The sequence below is a fragment of the Amblyraja radiata genome, chromosome 19 (assembly GCF_010909765.2).
Source record: "Amblyraja radiata isolate CabotCenter1 chromosome 19, sAmbRad1.1.pri, whole genome shotgun sequence".
Lineage (NCBI taxonomy): Eukaryota > Metazoa > Chordata > Chondrichthyes > Rajiformes > Rajidae > Amblyraja > Amblyraja radiata.
The window spans coordinates 47,353,375-47,367,578 of NC_045974.1; the positions used below are offsets into that span (position 1 = coordinate 47,353,375).

A 14,204-nucleotide genomic window follows, 5' to 3' on the forward strand; every position below is an offset into this window, starting at 1 on the left:
TTGACTCTTGACAGGTACATGGATAGGATAGGTATGGAGAGATATGGAGCAAATGCAGGCAGGAGGAACTAGTGTAGATGGGGCATCTTGGTCAATGTGGGCAAGACAAAATGTGCAAGAACAGCAGATGCTGGTTTACACTGAAGATAGGTACAAATTACTGGATAAACCCAGCAGGCCAGGCAGATTACAACTCAGCGATATGAATATTGATTTCTCCAACTTCAAGTAACCCTTGCGTTCCCTTTCTCCATCCCTCCCCCACCCTAGTTCTCCCACTAGCTTCATTGTCCTGTGAAACATCATCTATCCATGTTCGCCGGAGATGCCGCCTGACCCGCTGAGTTACTCCAGCACTCTGTGAAACGTCACCTATCCATGTTCTCCAGAAATGCTGCCTGACCCGCTGAGTTACTCCAGCACTCTGTGAAACGTTACCTATCCATGTTCTCCAGAGATGCTGCCTGACCCGCTGAGTTACTCCACCACTCTGTGAAATGTCAACTATCCATGTTCTCCAGAGATGCTCCCTAACATTTGTCGTTTCAGGTCGGGACCCTTCCGGTTTGAGTGGGCCAGTGGAGTAGAGAAGCCAAGACAGTTGTTGCACCAACAGTGGATATAAAAAGGTCCAGAGAGGGTAGAAGGCTGGGTAGGGGCGGAGGGAGGGGAGAGGGGAAGAGGTGGGGGAATGTTGGAGACTGGAGACAGGATTGTCACTGGATGGATAGGATTCTCTCCCATAAAGAAAAGCTCAGAGGTGGCAGAAGAACCCTACGTCCCTACGTCCAGAACCAGGGGTCACAGTTTAATAATAAGACCCGCTGAGTCACTCCAATTTTATCTTGGTCTATTAACAGATTCAGATCTACCTTAGATCTCCTCCTGTAAGTCTGCGTGGCGCTGACCTTTTTCTCCGGCATTCTCAAAACTCCTTGCTTGGGTTATTGATCCACACCATGAAGGTTAGAGTTTTGATCTCTAGTAGCTACCAGCTGTTTCAATGCCTGGCAGAATGGGTATGGTGCACCCACTTCAAGTTGACAGATGAAATAGAGCCAGTTTGCCAAGTTGACAGATGAAATGGAGCCAGTTTGCCAAGTTGACAGATGAAATGGAGCCCGTCTCTCATGGTTACGGATGCAGTTCACTGTGAGGTCGCCGGCCAGGCACATTATGAGGTCACCTCTGATTATGATGGTTTACAAACTTGCGATCTTACGAATGGAAGGCCGGCCCAGAAGGGAATAAACCACTTCACCATATGACCGTCACAGTGGTCGTAACCAACTGGACTCAAATGTTAGATACAAGGAACTCAGTTCAGTTGAGTTTATTGTCACGTGTACAGAGAAATGCTTTTTGTCGCGTGCTAAAGACAGTCAGCAGAAAGACAATGCATGATTACAATTGAGCTATTTACAATGTATAGATACATGGTAAGGGAATAACGTTTAGTGCAAGATAAAGCCAGCAAGGATAGTCCGAGGGTCACCAATGAGGTAGATAGTTGTTCAAAACTGCTCTCTGGTTGTGGTAGGATGATTCAGTTGCCTGATAACAGCTGGGATGAAACTGTCCCAGAATCTGGAGGTGTGCTTTTTCACACTTCTGTACCTTTCCTACTTTGAGGAAGGACATTGAGGGAGTTCAGCGTAAGTTCACCAGGTTAATACCCGGGATGGCGGGACTTACATATGATGAAAGAATGGGTCGACTGGACTTGAATTCGCTGGAAATGAGAAGGATGGGTGGGGATCTTAGAGAAACATATAAAATTCTTAAAGGATTGAGCAGGCTAGATGCAGGAACAATGTTTCCGATGTTGGGGGAGTCCAGAACCAGGGGTCACAGTTTAAGACTAAGGGTTAGGCCATTTAGGACTGAAATGAGGGAAAACATTTTCACGCAGAGTATCTGCGGAATTCTCTGCCACAGAAGGCAGTGGAGGCCAATTCACTGGATGTTTTCAAGAGAGTGTTGGATGTGGCTCTTAGGGCTAACAGAATCAAGGGATATGGGGAGATAGCAGGAATGGGGTATGGATTTTGGATGATCAGCCATGATCATATTGAAAGGCAGTGCTGGTTCGAAGGGCCGAATGGCCAACTACTACATCTATTTTCTATGTTTCTATGTCATCATGAGTCCAGCACTCGTTGATGTCTGGTCCTTAAGAAGGGTCCTGAACCAAAAAGTCACCCACCCATGTTCTCCATAGATGCTGCTCGACCTGCTGAGTTACTCCAGCACTCTGTTCCTTTATGGTTTGGCTGGTGTCTTGCTTATATGAAAGAGCTACATTGCCAATGCACACAAGCTCCAACTTTGCTGTCAACATAAAACTGTTGATATTTCAAGAAATGAAATATGTTGATGAAACCCTAGTGATGGACAAGATAATGCTTCACAGGAGAAAGTTAAATCTACATCCCCACTTGTAGAAACTAAACTAAAGGAAGATGTTTCCAACAGTTATGAGCTTGATTCTATTACTCAAGAAGAAGGGCAGGTGGGGGAGAGTCTAAGGCAATTACACCCCTTCATTTGATCACACAGGGAACAAGGGGTTGTCTTAATCTACTGTCAAGAAATAAACAGGCAAACAATATTAAATCTCAAGTGTTTTCGTTTCGAGATACAGTGGCAACGGGCCCTTTGACCCACGGAGTCAATAGACAATAGACAATAGGTGCAGGAATAGGCTATTCGGCCCATCGAGCCAACACCACCATTCAATATGATCATGGCTGATCATCCTTAATCAGTTCCTGCCTTCTCCCCATATCTTCTGACGCCCCTGTCTTTAAGACCCCTATCTAGCTCTCTCTTGAAAGTATCTAGAAAAACAGCCTCCACCTGAGGCAGAAAATTCCACAGACTCACAACTCTCTGTGAGAAAAAGTATTTCCTCAACTCCGTTCTAAATGGCTTAGCCCTTATTCTTAAACTGTGGCCCTTGGTTCTGGACACCCATAACATCGGGAACATGTTTCCTGCCTCTAGCGTGTCCAAACCCTTAACAATCTTATTCCGCACCTCATATTCCGCTTGGGGAGTCTGCATCCTGGGGGCATGAACATTGAATTCTCCCAATTTTGTTAGTCCTTGATGTCTCCTTCCCTTCCTCAGCCCTCCTGCTGTCTCCTCCCATCCCCCAGCCTTCGGGCTCCTCCTCCTTTTTCCCTTCTTTTCCCCGCCCCCCCACCCCCGATCAGTCTGAAGAAGGGTTTTGGCCCGAAACGTTGCCTTTTTCCTTCGCTCCGTAGATGCCGCTGCACCCGCTGAGTTTCTCCAGCTTTTTTGTGTACCTTAACAATCTTATATGTTTCAATTAGACACCCTCTCATCCATCTAAACCCCAGAGTGTACAAGCCCAGCCACTCCATTCTCTCAGCATATGACAGTCATGCCATCCTGGGAAATAACCTTGTAAGCCTACGCTGCACTCCCTCAATAGCAAGAATAGGGGACCAAAACTGCACACAATATTCCAGGTGTGGTCTCACTAGGGCCCTGTACAACTACAGAAATGGATAACCACACATTTCTGTGCATTAAACTTCATCAGCCATGCATCTGCCCACTCCCACAACCTGTCCAAGTCACCCTGCATTCTCATAGCATCCTCGTCACAGTTCACACTGCCACCCAGCTTTGTGTCATCTGCAAATTTGCTAATGCTACTTTGAATCCTTTCATCCAAATCATTGATGTATATTGTAAATAGCTGCGGTTCCAGCACCGAGCCTTGCGGTACACCACTAGTCACTGCCTGCCATTCTGTAAGGGCCCCGTTAATCCCTACACTTTGTTGCCAGTCTGCCAACCATTGTTCTTTCCATGCCAGCACTCTACCCCCAATACCATGTGCCCTAACTTTGTGCACTAATCTCCTATGTGGGATCCTGTTACTGCTATCCAAATGTGCTGCTATTTCATCTTTTATAATTGACTCCAGCATCTTCCTCACCACCGATGTCCACGCCAAACAGTATTCACCTGTACACCCGCACTATCCTACACACTGGGGTATTTTTACCAAAGCCAATTAACCTACAAACCGTACGTCTTTGGAGTGTGGGAGGAAACAAGAGCACCCGGAGAAAACCCATGCAGGTCACGGGTAGAACGTACAAACTCTGTACAGACAGCACCCGGGTCTCCGGCGCTGTGAGGCAGCAACTCTACCGCTGAGCCACATTACCTTGTTGGGGAAAAATACTTAAAAAGCAGCAGAATATTTTTGACATTTACCAAATGAGAGTTGTCTATAGTCAAAGCGTGTGTAGTTTGTTCCTGGCTCAAAAATACTTCTGCTTTATCAGTTTCACACTTAACTCTATAAACCTAAAGACTCCACTGTTGGAATGCAATTCAATATTTGACAAATCTGAACACCGTAACAGGCATATATAAAGCACACAGAGGGATTACTGGAGTGCATTTTCCCTTTGTAGTCCCTGAGGAATCAGTGGCAGTGGCAGAGGGTTGTTCTGATGTTCTAAGCCATGCCAATCCAAATATGAATGAATGACGGAGATAACTTGATGAGCCAAATGGAGAAGAAACAACTCATTGGCCACTAGGGGTGCCGCATGATGGCAGCTCGGACAAAAGTCTGTCTGTTTTTCCATATTTTTTTATTTTTAGTCTGTTTAAAAAGTATGTGTTGGAGTTTCCTAGTATTTTTATGTGGGGGGAGGTGGGTAGAGTAAGGGGGAAACTGTTTCACAGTCACTTCGTGGCGAGGATGTGACTATTCTCTGAGTCGCATCTTTGCCCCCCCCCCCCAACCCTTTGGGGCCTATCAACTGGATTGGTGTGGCCTTTCCTGCTGGAGACCGGGACAGAGCTTCAGCAGCGGCGCAGCGCTAGGTACATCGTGGAGCGGGCGATGCCTGACCCGGATTGTCGTTTGAAGCTCCGGGGTGTTGGGCCTGCTGCTTCAACATCGTGGAGCTGTGGTTTGTAGCGCTTCCTGCCACGGGCAGCGCTGACTTCAACATCATGGAGTCCTGGGATCCCTTTGCCAAAGGCCGCCAGCGTGGAGCTACGCCTAGCTCGGCCTATGGACTTCGGGAGCCGCGGTCTCCGGTAAAAAGAGACCGATTCGGAAGTCCAAGCCGCTGAGCATGTTCTTCCGTTCTGACGTCGGAGTTCCATCATCCCGGCGAGAGGGCCTGAACGTCGGGACGACATTGCGGCGACTGTGGGGGGCTCGTGAGGCCCCGACCACGGGTCAACATCAAAGAACATCAAAGAGGAGGATGACTGAACTTTGGTGCCTTCACCAACAGTAAGAAACTTTGAATCTGCTGTGTGGGGATGTTTATGTTAAAGTCTATCGTGTTCTGTGTTTTTTTTTTATTCGTATGGCTGTACGGTGACCCCAAATTTCACTGTACTAATTGGTGCATGTGACAATAAATGTCTCTAGAATCTTGAATCTCTTGAATCATTGGGTTTGAAAGTTTGCAGAGAGATAACATACACCGTACATCCTTAGCATCAAGTGAATCGGTCGGCATGATGGCGCAGTGGCAGAGTTGCTGCCTTACAGCGCCAGAGACCCGGGTTCGATCCTGACCATGCGTGCTGTTTGGACGGAGTTTGAACGTTCTCCCTGTGACCCACGTGGGTTTCCTTCGGGTGCTCTGGTTTCCTCCCACATTCTAGAGATATGCCGGTTTGTAGGTTAATTGACCTGTTATTTGGCCTAGTGTGAAGAATATAGGAGTAGTGTACGGGTGATCATTGGTTGGCGTTGACCCGGTGGGCGGAAGGACCTGTTTTCACGCCATCTCTCTAAAACAAACTATTGCCGTTACCTCGTTGGTCTCAGTTTAACATTGCTTGTGAAAGTCAGTAAAGTGCAAGATTCTTTCTATAGCCCTCAGACCAGTGAGCCCATGTGTTCAAACAACGATCCGGGTATGGCAACCCCTGTACCACCATGTATCCAGCGCTGCGCCACTGCCGAAGCTGTGGTCCGGTCTCCGGCAGGAAAGGCCGCGCAAATCCAGTTGATAGGCCGCAAGCGGGCTGGGGGGGGGGAGGGGGGGTCACTCAGAGAAAAGTTGCATCCTCGCCAGGAAGTGTCTAGAAAACAGTTTCCCCCTTACTCTACCCACCTCCCCCAACATAAAACCAGACAGTCAGAACCTTTTTTAGTTTAGTTTAGAGATACAGCACAGAATCAGGCCCTTCAGCCCACCGAGTCTACGTCAACCAGCGATCCCCACGCTTTAAACTACCCTACAGTAGGGACAATTTACATTTACACCAAGCCAATTTACCTACAAACCTGCACATCTTTGTAGTGTGGGAGGAAACTGAAGATCTCGGAACAAAACCCCACACGGGTCACGGGGAAAATGTACACACTCTGTACTGACAGCACCTGTAGTCAGGATCGAACCCGGGTCTCTGGCACTGCAACCGGTGTAAGCCAGTATCTCTACCGCTGCGCCACAGTGCCACCCCTTTTTCCCAGGACAGAGATGGAATATTAGAGAGCATAGCTTTAACGAGAGAGGGGAAAAGTTTAAAGATGTGTGGAGCAAGTTATTAAAGGTTGGAGTGTGCCTTGAGTGTGTTGCCAGGGGTGGTGGAGGCAGATACACCAGTGGCATTTAACAGGTTACAAGATACAAGATACATTTATTTGTCACATGTACCAGTTGGTACAGTGAAATGTGTGTTCACCATACAGCCATACAATAAAATAAAGAACACAACACACGATAGAGTCCAACATAAAACATCCCCACACAGCAGAATTAAACGTTTTCCACTGTGGAGGAAGGCACCAAAGTCAGTCATCTTCCTCCGATGTTCCTGATGTTCACCCGTGGTCAGGGCCTCCAGAGTCACCGCTAAGGGCGGCCCGCCGCTCAGGCCTGCTCGCCGGGATGTTGGAACACCGACGTCGGAACGGGTGGACAAGCTCAGCGGCTTGGACCTCCAAATTGGACGCCTCCCACCTGAGTCCGTGTCTCCCGAAGTCCCCAGGCCGCGCTGGGCGGAGATTCACGTTGGCGGCCCTCGGCAAAGGGCCCCAGGGACTCCGCGATGTTGAAGTCAGCCTCGCCCGCGCTGGGAGCTCCGCGAACCAGAGCTCCGCGATGTCGACGCTGCAGTCCCAACACTCGACAGCTTCAAATAGCGATCCAGGTAGGCATCGCCCACTCCGCAGTGAATCCAGCGCCGCGCCGCCGCTGTCGAATCACTGGTCCGGTCCCCGGTCTCCGGTAGGAAAGGCCGCTCCGATCCAGTTGGTACGCCGCAAGGAGGGGCGCGAGGACGCGACTTGGAGAAATAGACATAGAAACATAGAAAATAGATGCAGGAGCAGGCCATTCGGCCCTTCAAGCCTGCACCGCCATTCAATAGGATCATGGCTGATCATCCAACTCAGTATCCCGTACCTGTCTTCTCTCCATACCCCCTGATTCCCTTAGCCACAAGGGCCACATCTAACTCCCTCTTAAATATAGCCAATGAACTGGCCTCAACTACCTTCTGTGACAGAGAGTTCCAGAGATTCACCACTCTCTATGTGAAAAAGGTTGTTCTCATCTCGGTCCTAAAGGATTTCCCCTCTATCCTTAAGCTGTGACCCCTTGTCCTGGACTTCCCCAACATCGGGAACAAACTTCCTGCATCTAGCCTGTCCAACCCTTAAGAATTTTGTAAGTTTCTATAAGATCCCCCCTCAATCTCCTAATAGTCGCATCCTCGCCAGGAAGCGACTGGGAAACGGTTCCCCCCCTTACCCTACTCCCCTCCCCCACATAGAAAAACTAAAGAATCCCCAAAACAAACTGTTTAGACAAAGTAAAATGAACAACAGATAGAAAAAAACGAAGAGACTCTAGGCAGAGGCTGCCTTCATTGCGGCGCCCCCAGTGGCTAGTTTTTGGATAGGCAGGGAATGGAGGGATAATGATTATGTGCAGGTAGATAAGAGTTGGCAGTGGTGTCACATTTGGCACAGACATTGTGGGCCGAAGGGCCTGTTCCTGTGTTGTACTGTTCTATATTCTATACCTCTAAAGGGTTTGGTGGGGAAGGGAAGGAGATGAGTTAATCCAAGCTGATTTAGACTTTAGAGATATAGCGCGGAAACAGGCCCTTTGGCCCACCGAGACCACGCCGACCAGCGATCACCGGCACACTAGGGACAATTTACAAATTTTCTGAAGCCAATTAACCTGGAAAACTTGTTGGTCTGTGGAGTGTGGGAGGAAACCGGAGCACCCGGAGAAAACCCACGCTGTCACAGGGAGATGGTACAAAATGCGTACAGGCAGCACCCGTAGTCAGGATTGACCCCGGGTCTCTGGCGCTGTAAGGCAGCAACTCCACCGCTGCACAACCGTGCCGCACAAGTAGTTGCACATCAGATTGGACAAGTTAGGAAGAAGAACATGTACAACATTGTAGATTCAATTGCAGAGTTCGATTACTTCAGGCAGCTGTTCTTGTAACAGATTGGTAAAAAATAACTAATCATTTACTCCTCATGCCACCATTAACCTTGGCAAGTAGGATAGGAGGCACAAGTCAGTGGGGCCGAATGTTCCGATTTGCACAAACTAAATGGAGCAGTCTACTGGGATCTGTAAACTCATTCATTCCTTCTCTCCAGAGATGCTGCCTGTCCCACTGAGTTACTCCAGTACTTTGTGTCTATCTCTGGTGTAAACCAGCTTCTGCAGTTCCTTCCGACACATTTTGAATGTGGTTTGAATGTTTACCTCATGCATTCCAAAAGATTTGAGGCAGACATTACTGCTTCATTTCGAGCAAAGAGCCCAGTTTTTACTTGGCACTTGACCAAAACCCAGAAGGTATTTTACTTGTCTAAATGTCTAAATGGGAGACAGTCTAAATGTCTCACCCCCAGCTAGCTTTTAAAATAAGCCTACATTCTTCAACGTGGTTTAAGTGGAAAACTACAATTCTGAACTAGGATTAATCCTGTATTAGTCAGTAATGGCTGCATGCTACACTTGGGAGTTTTGTCTTCTTAAAAACATCTGTCACTTACACAGAAACTTTGAGTGTAACTACTTGGGGATTTTCACTGAACCTTGGCTCACTGCACAAGACCCTTGTCTTGAGCATAACTCTTGGATTTAAGCAAGCACATCGCACAATTTCCCCAGCAACCACAAGAGATGTAATACCTGTCCCTACACCTCCTCACTCAACTCTGTCCAAGGACCCCGACAGTCCTTTCAGGTGAGGCAGTGGTTCACTTGCACCTCCAACCTCATCTTTAACTAGTTAACTGGTGGGATCGGTGGGGGCGCTGCAAGCCGGTGCCCTGTCAGCAGCGTATCCGTTTTTTTCTAATTGTTTTGTTTTTTTAGTATGTTTTAAAGTATGTCTTTAATGTTTCTTTGTGTGTTTTGTGTGGGGGGTGGTGTGGGGGGGTGAGGGGGAAACCGATTTGGTCGCCTCCTCCACGGAGATGCGACATTTTCCAGGTCGCCTCCCCCGTGGCTTAACAGCAAGGATCGGCGCGGCCTTTCCCGGAGGTGTGTCCGGGGCTTCAGCGGCGGGCGCAGCGTGGACTCTCGGCGTGGAGCGGATGAGCCCTCGCTGGGGCTCGTTGGAGGGGAGCGCTCCATTTCGCTGGTCCATGGCAGCCGGCAGCCTGAAGCTGTGCAGAGCTCAAGCTGGCTCGGCATCTACAGCCCTCGTGGGGGACCCGGGGGGAAGAAGAAGCTCCGAATGCCGGCCCGCGGCCAACTTCTATCGCGGGCCCGGCATGGACTTACCATCACCCCTGGAGGGGGAGCTTCGACCGTCGGCCCTGCAGTCTGCGATGCTTCTGGCTGCTGCGGGGACTTTAAATCTTCGACCGCCGGCCTGCGGCCTACACCAGCCTGAAGCCGCGGTCTCCGGTGGGGAAGAGCCGACTATGGACTGGCTCTGGACCACGGGGGGAAATGGAGGAGGACTGGCCAATTTTTGTGCCTTCCACCACAGTGATGAATGCTGTGGTGGATGTTTGTGTTAAATTTTTATTGTGTATTATGTGCTCTTTCTCATTGTATCGCTGCTGACATATTCATTTCACTTGCACATTATGTGCAATGTGACGAATAAACCCGTATTGTATTGTATTGTATCTACTCTATCCGCTGTTCCAGGTTTGGACTCCTTTATATCGGCGAGTCAAGAGCAGGCTCGGCGATCGTTTCGATGAACACCACCGCTCAGTCCGCCAAAGCCTACACAATCTCCTGGTTGCTAAATGCTTTAACTACCCCTCCCATTCCCACACTGAACTTTCTGTCCTGGGCCTCCTCCACTGTCAGAGTGAGGCCCAGCACAAATTGGAGGAACAGCATCTCATATTTTGCATGGGCAGCTTACACCCCAGCGGTATCACTATTGACTTTGGTTGTATGCCTCATTGTCACCTTCCCCTCAACTAACAATGGACCATTCTACATTTCCTTATCACGATCTGCTTTGATCTGTCCTTTTCACACCTTTCCCCTCCATATCTCTACACTCCCTCCCAGTCAGAAGAAGGGTCTCAACCCAAAACATCACCCATTCCTTCTCTCGAGAGATACTGCCTGCCCTGCTGAGTTACTCCAGCATTTTGTGTCTATCTTCAGAGTAAACCAGCATCTGCAGTTCCTTCCTGCACTACTGTCAATGTCTGTGAACCACATTACCTCATGATATAAATAAGCACACACCATTTGCAGAGGCAGCAGACCATGACCAGTTTAAGACACTAGATGGGAAAATAGGACTTAGTGTCCCCTTTCTCCTACCCGTAAAGGACCTCAGCCAGTAAAATACTTTGCTTACCGAGAGGAATGAGGGGGGATCCTCTTAGAAACTTACCGAATAGTGAAAGGCCTGGATAGAATGGATGTGGAGAGGATGTTTCCACTAGTGAGAGAGATTAGGACTAGAGCACACTATATTGCTTCTCGTTAGATCAGGAACTAAAATAAGAAACCCGCAGTACATTGAGCGACATCAGGTATCAAGAATGTTTTTTGCCCTAAATTGCCCCACCTGCTCACTGGAACATTTCCAGCCTCATCCCATCTCTGGTTTTAAGCCAAATATCTGTGCTATTTAGCTTGGGAGATACTCTAGTAATGGCACAGAACAGTGCAGTACAGGAACAGGCCCTTCGGCCCACAATGTCTATGCTGAAGACGATACCAAAGGGCCTGTCCCACGTACGCAACTTTTTCGGCGACTGCCGGCACCAGTCTTAGGTCGTCGACAATTTTCAACATGTTGAAAATTCAGCGGCGACCAGAAAGACGTTATGACTCTTTGGGTGACTAGGAGACTACTCATGACCATACAGGCGACACCCTGGCGACATGTTGCGGGGTGAAGTCTGTATGGTCCTGAGTAGTCGCCCAAAGACTTGTACTTTGTTCTGGTCGCCGCTGGGTTTTCAATGTTGAACATTTTCGGCGACCTGTAACGACCCATGACAGGTGCCAACAGTCGCCGAAAAAGTCGCGTAAGTGGGACAGGCCCTTAAGGTAAAGCAATGGATGCCAATGATCCATATCCATGAGTAAATCCAAAAACCTCTTAAACACCATTATTCACTGGAAGAATGAGGGGTTATCTTACAAAACATTTACAATTCTTAAAGGCTTGGGCATACAAGCTAGATGAAGGAAAAATGTTCCCAATGTTAAACCAGAGGTCACAGTTTAAGAATAAGGGGGTAGGCCATTTAGAACGGAGATGAGGAAAAACGTTTTCACCCAGAGAGTTGCGAATGTGGAATTCTCTGCCACAGAAGGCAGTGAAGGCCAATTCACTGGGTGTTTTCAAGAGAGAGTTAGATTTATCTCTTAGGGCTAATGGAATCAAGGGATATGTGTTAGAAGCAGGAACGGGGTACTGAATTTAGATGATCAGCCGTGATCATATTGAATGCTCGAAGAGCATATTTGTATGAAAACTTGCCCCGCACATCTCCTTTAAACTTTGGCTCTCTCACCTTAAAGCTCTGCCCTCTAGCCTTCCACATTTCCACTCTGGGAGAAAGGTTCTGACCGTCTACCCTATCTATGCCTCTCAAATTTTACATTCTTCTATCAGGTCTCCTCTCATCCTCTGATGTTTCAGAGCAAAGAATAACAAGCAAATGCAGACTGGGCATTTGGCTAATAGTCAAATCTAATAGTCAAATCTAAAATGGAGTCGCTCTTCTACAAAAGCATGGACTAGTAGAACAAAAGAATGGTTCGGTGCCAAGTCTGAATGACTTTGTAAATTATATGGAACACAATATGGAGGACAGGATGTCCTTTCAATAAAGACATTAAGATGGCAGCCTACAGCAATAACATGTGCTTCTTCAAGGCCGTAAAGAAGCCAAGATCTAACAAAATAGCTGACGCTCCAGATATAAGTAATAAATTGTTTTTGGATGAGCTTGATTTGGACCCAACTTTCCTATATTGTGAAAGGCTACAGAATCTTTCATTCATGCCATATTCAAACTGGGTAGGAGTGTTTTACTGATCAGAAAAATATACCATATTCAAACTGGGTAGGAGTGTTTTACTGATAAGAAAAATGTATAATTGTGCTAACTGTCCTTTGTTCTGTGAGTGGGAACCCGAGAAGCACTGAGCAACGTTTGTGCTGATTGTACATGGCCACTCCCGTCTGACGAATCAATTAAAGATTGCCATTGTCTACCTTTAACAGTTTTTGTTGCTATCTGATTTTTAAAAAATGAACGTTGACACTATGTCTCTCAAATTTTACATTCTTCTATCAGGTATCCCCCTCATCCGCTGATGTTTCAGAGCGAAGAATAACAAGGAAATGCAGACTGGCCGATCATTTTGTGGAACACCTTCGCTCAGCCAACCTGATCTCCTGGTTGCTGGACACTTTAATTCTCCTTCCCATTCCCACACAGACCTTTCTGTCCTCAGTCTTCTCCATTGTTAGAGTGAATGAAATACAAATTGGAGGAACAGCATCTCATATTTTGCTTGGGCAGTTTACAGCCCAGTGGTACAAATCTTGATTTCTCTCACATCAGGTAGCCCCGGCATTCCCACTCGCTCTCTATCCCTTTCCCACCCAAGTCGCACCAGCTTCTCATTTTCACCCAACAAACAGCTTACAATGGCTTCTTTCCTTTATCATCGTCACTTTTTTGCATATCTTTCATTCATTGTACTTTATCTCTCCACATCACCATCTATATCTCTTGGTTCCCTTATCCCTAACCAGTCTGAAGAAGGGTCTCTACCTAAAACATCACCCATTCCTTCTCTCCAGAGATGCTGCCTGTCCCGCTGAGTTACTCCAGCTTTTTGTGAATATCTTCGGTTTAAACCAGCATCTGAACATCCTTCTTACACAACAAACAACCTGTTAGTCTGTTTTGGTTACGCTGGTACATAAGCTAATTAGAAACTCCTGCTCCATAATGAATCATTTTTTAAAGACTATTTACACACAGAAGAGAACTCCAATTCATGGCCTGGTGTTTAGCACAGAGTGAAGGGAACAACCTTGAGGGGTACAAACCGCAGCAATTACCCCCTAGATCTCCGAATATTGTACCTAGTGTGTTACTTTCAGAAATTCTAGACATCGCACAACAGGGATATGAAACCAGGGTGGACATACACAATTTTGATCTCGTATTTTAAACAGATGGGCTGAAAGGCCTGTTTCCTTGCTGTATAACTATGACTCCAATTCCCATATAGGGTTGCCAACTGTCCCGTATTAGCCGGGCCATCCCGGATTTTGGGCTAAATTTGCATTTAACCGACATAGTGCAGCCCCTGGAGTGCAGTAGCAGCAGTGGCTCGCCCGTGGCCCCGTCGGATGGCAGCCCGGCTAGCTGTCTGACCTTTGGACCTTCGCTTACTGCTGACACCACCACCCCTCATTCTCATGGCCGATCATCGGTTCATGGGTTGGATTGCGTGCCGGACTTTGCGCACAAAGTCATCCGGGCCAAAACTCCTCAGCTGGCCCGTCGGCTGGGCTTTGTGTACAGTCCAGCACTCGGGCCAACTCATCATTCACCCAGCCATGGCCAAGTCGGTCAACGAATTGCCGTCGGGAACTTGTCCCGTATTTTGACCTTTTGCCCCATATTTGGGAGTGAGAAAGTTGGCAACCCTATTGCCACAGGTAATCGCACTCTGTCTCAG

The 14,204-nt window shown here is 47.8% G+C and overlaps 1 long non-coding RNA gene across 1 annotated transcript; it reads right to left on the reverse strand.

Annotated features, from left to right (window-relative positions):
* Positions 1 to 328: 328 nt before the first annotated feature.
* On the reverse strand, positions 329 to 13,917 carry LOC116984191. The gene is made up of 3 exons (XR_004414911.1): positions 13,814 to 13,917; positions 10,535 to 10,537; positions 329 to 340 (listed from the first exon to the last, which is right to left on the reverse strand). It is a non-coding gene; the product is annotated as an uncharacterized LOC116984191 (long non-coding RNA).
* Positions 13,918 to 14,204: the final 287 nt, after the last annotated feature.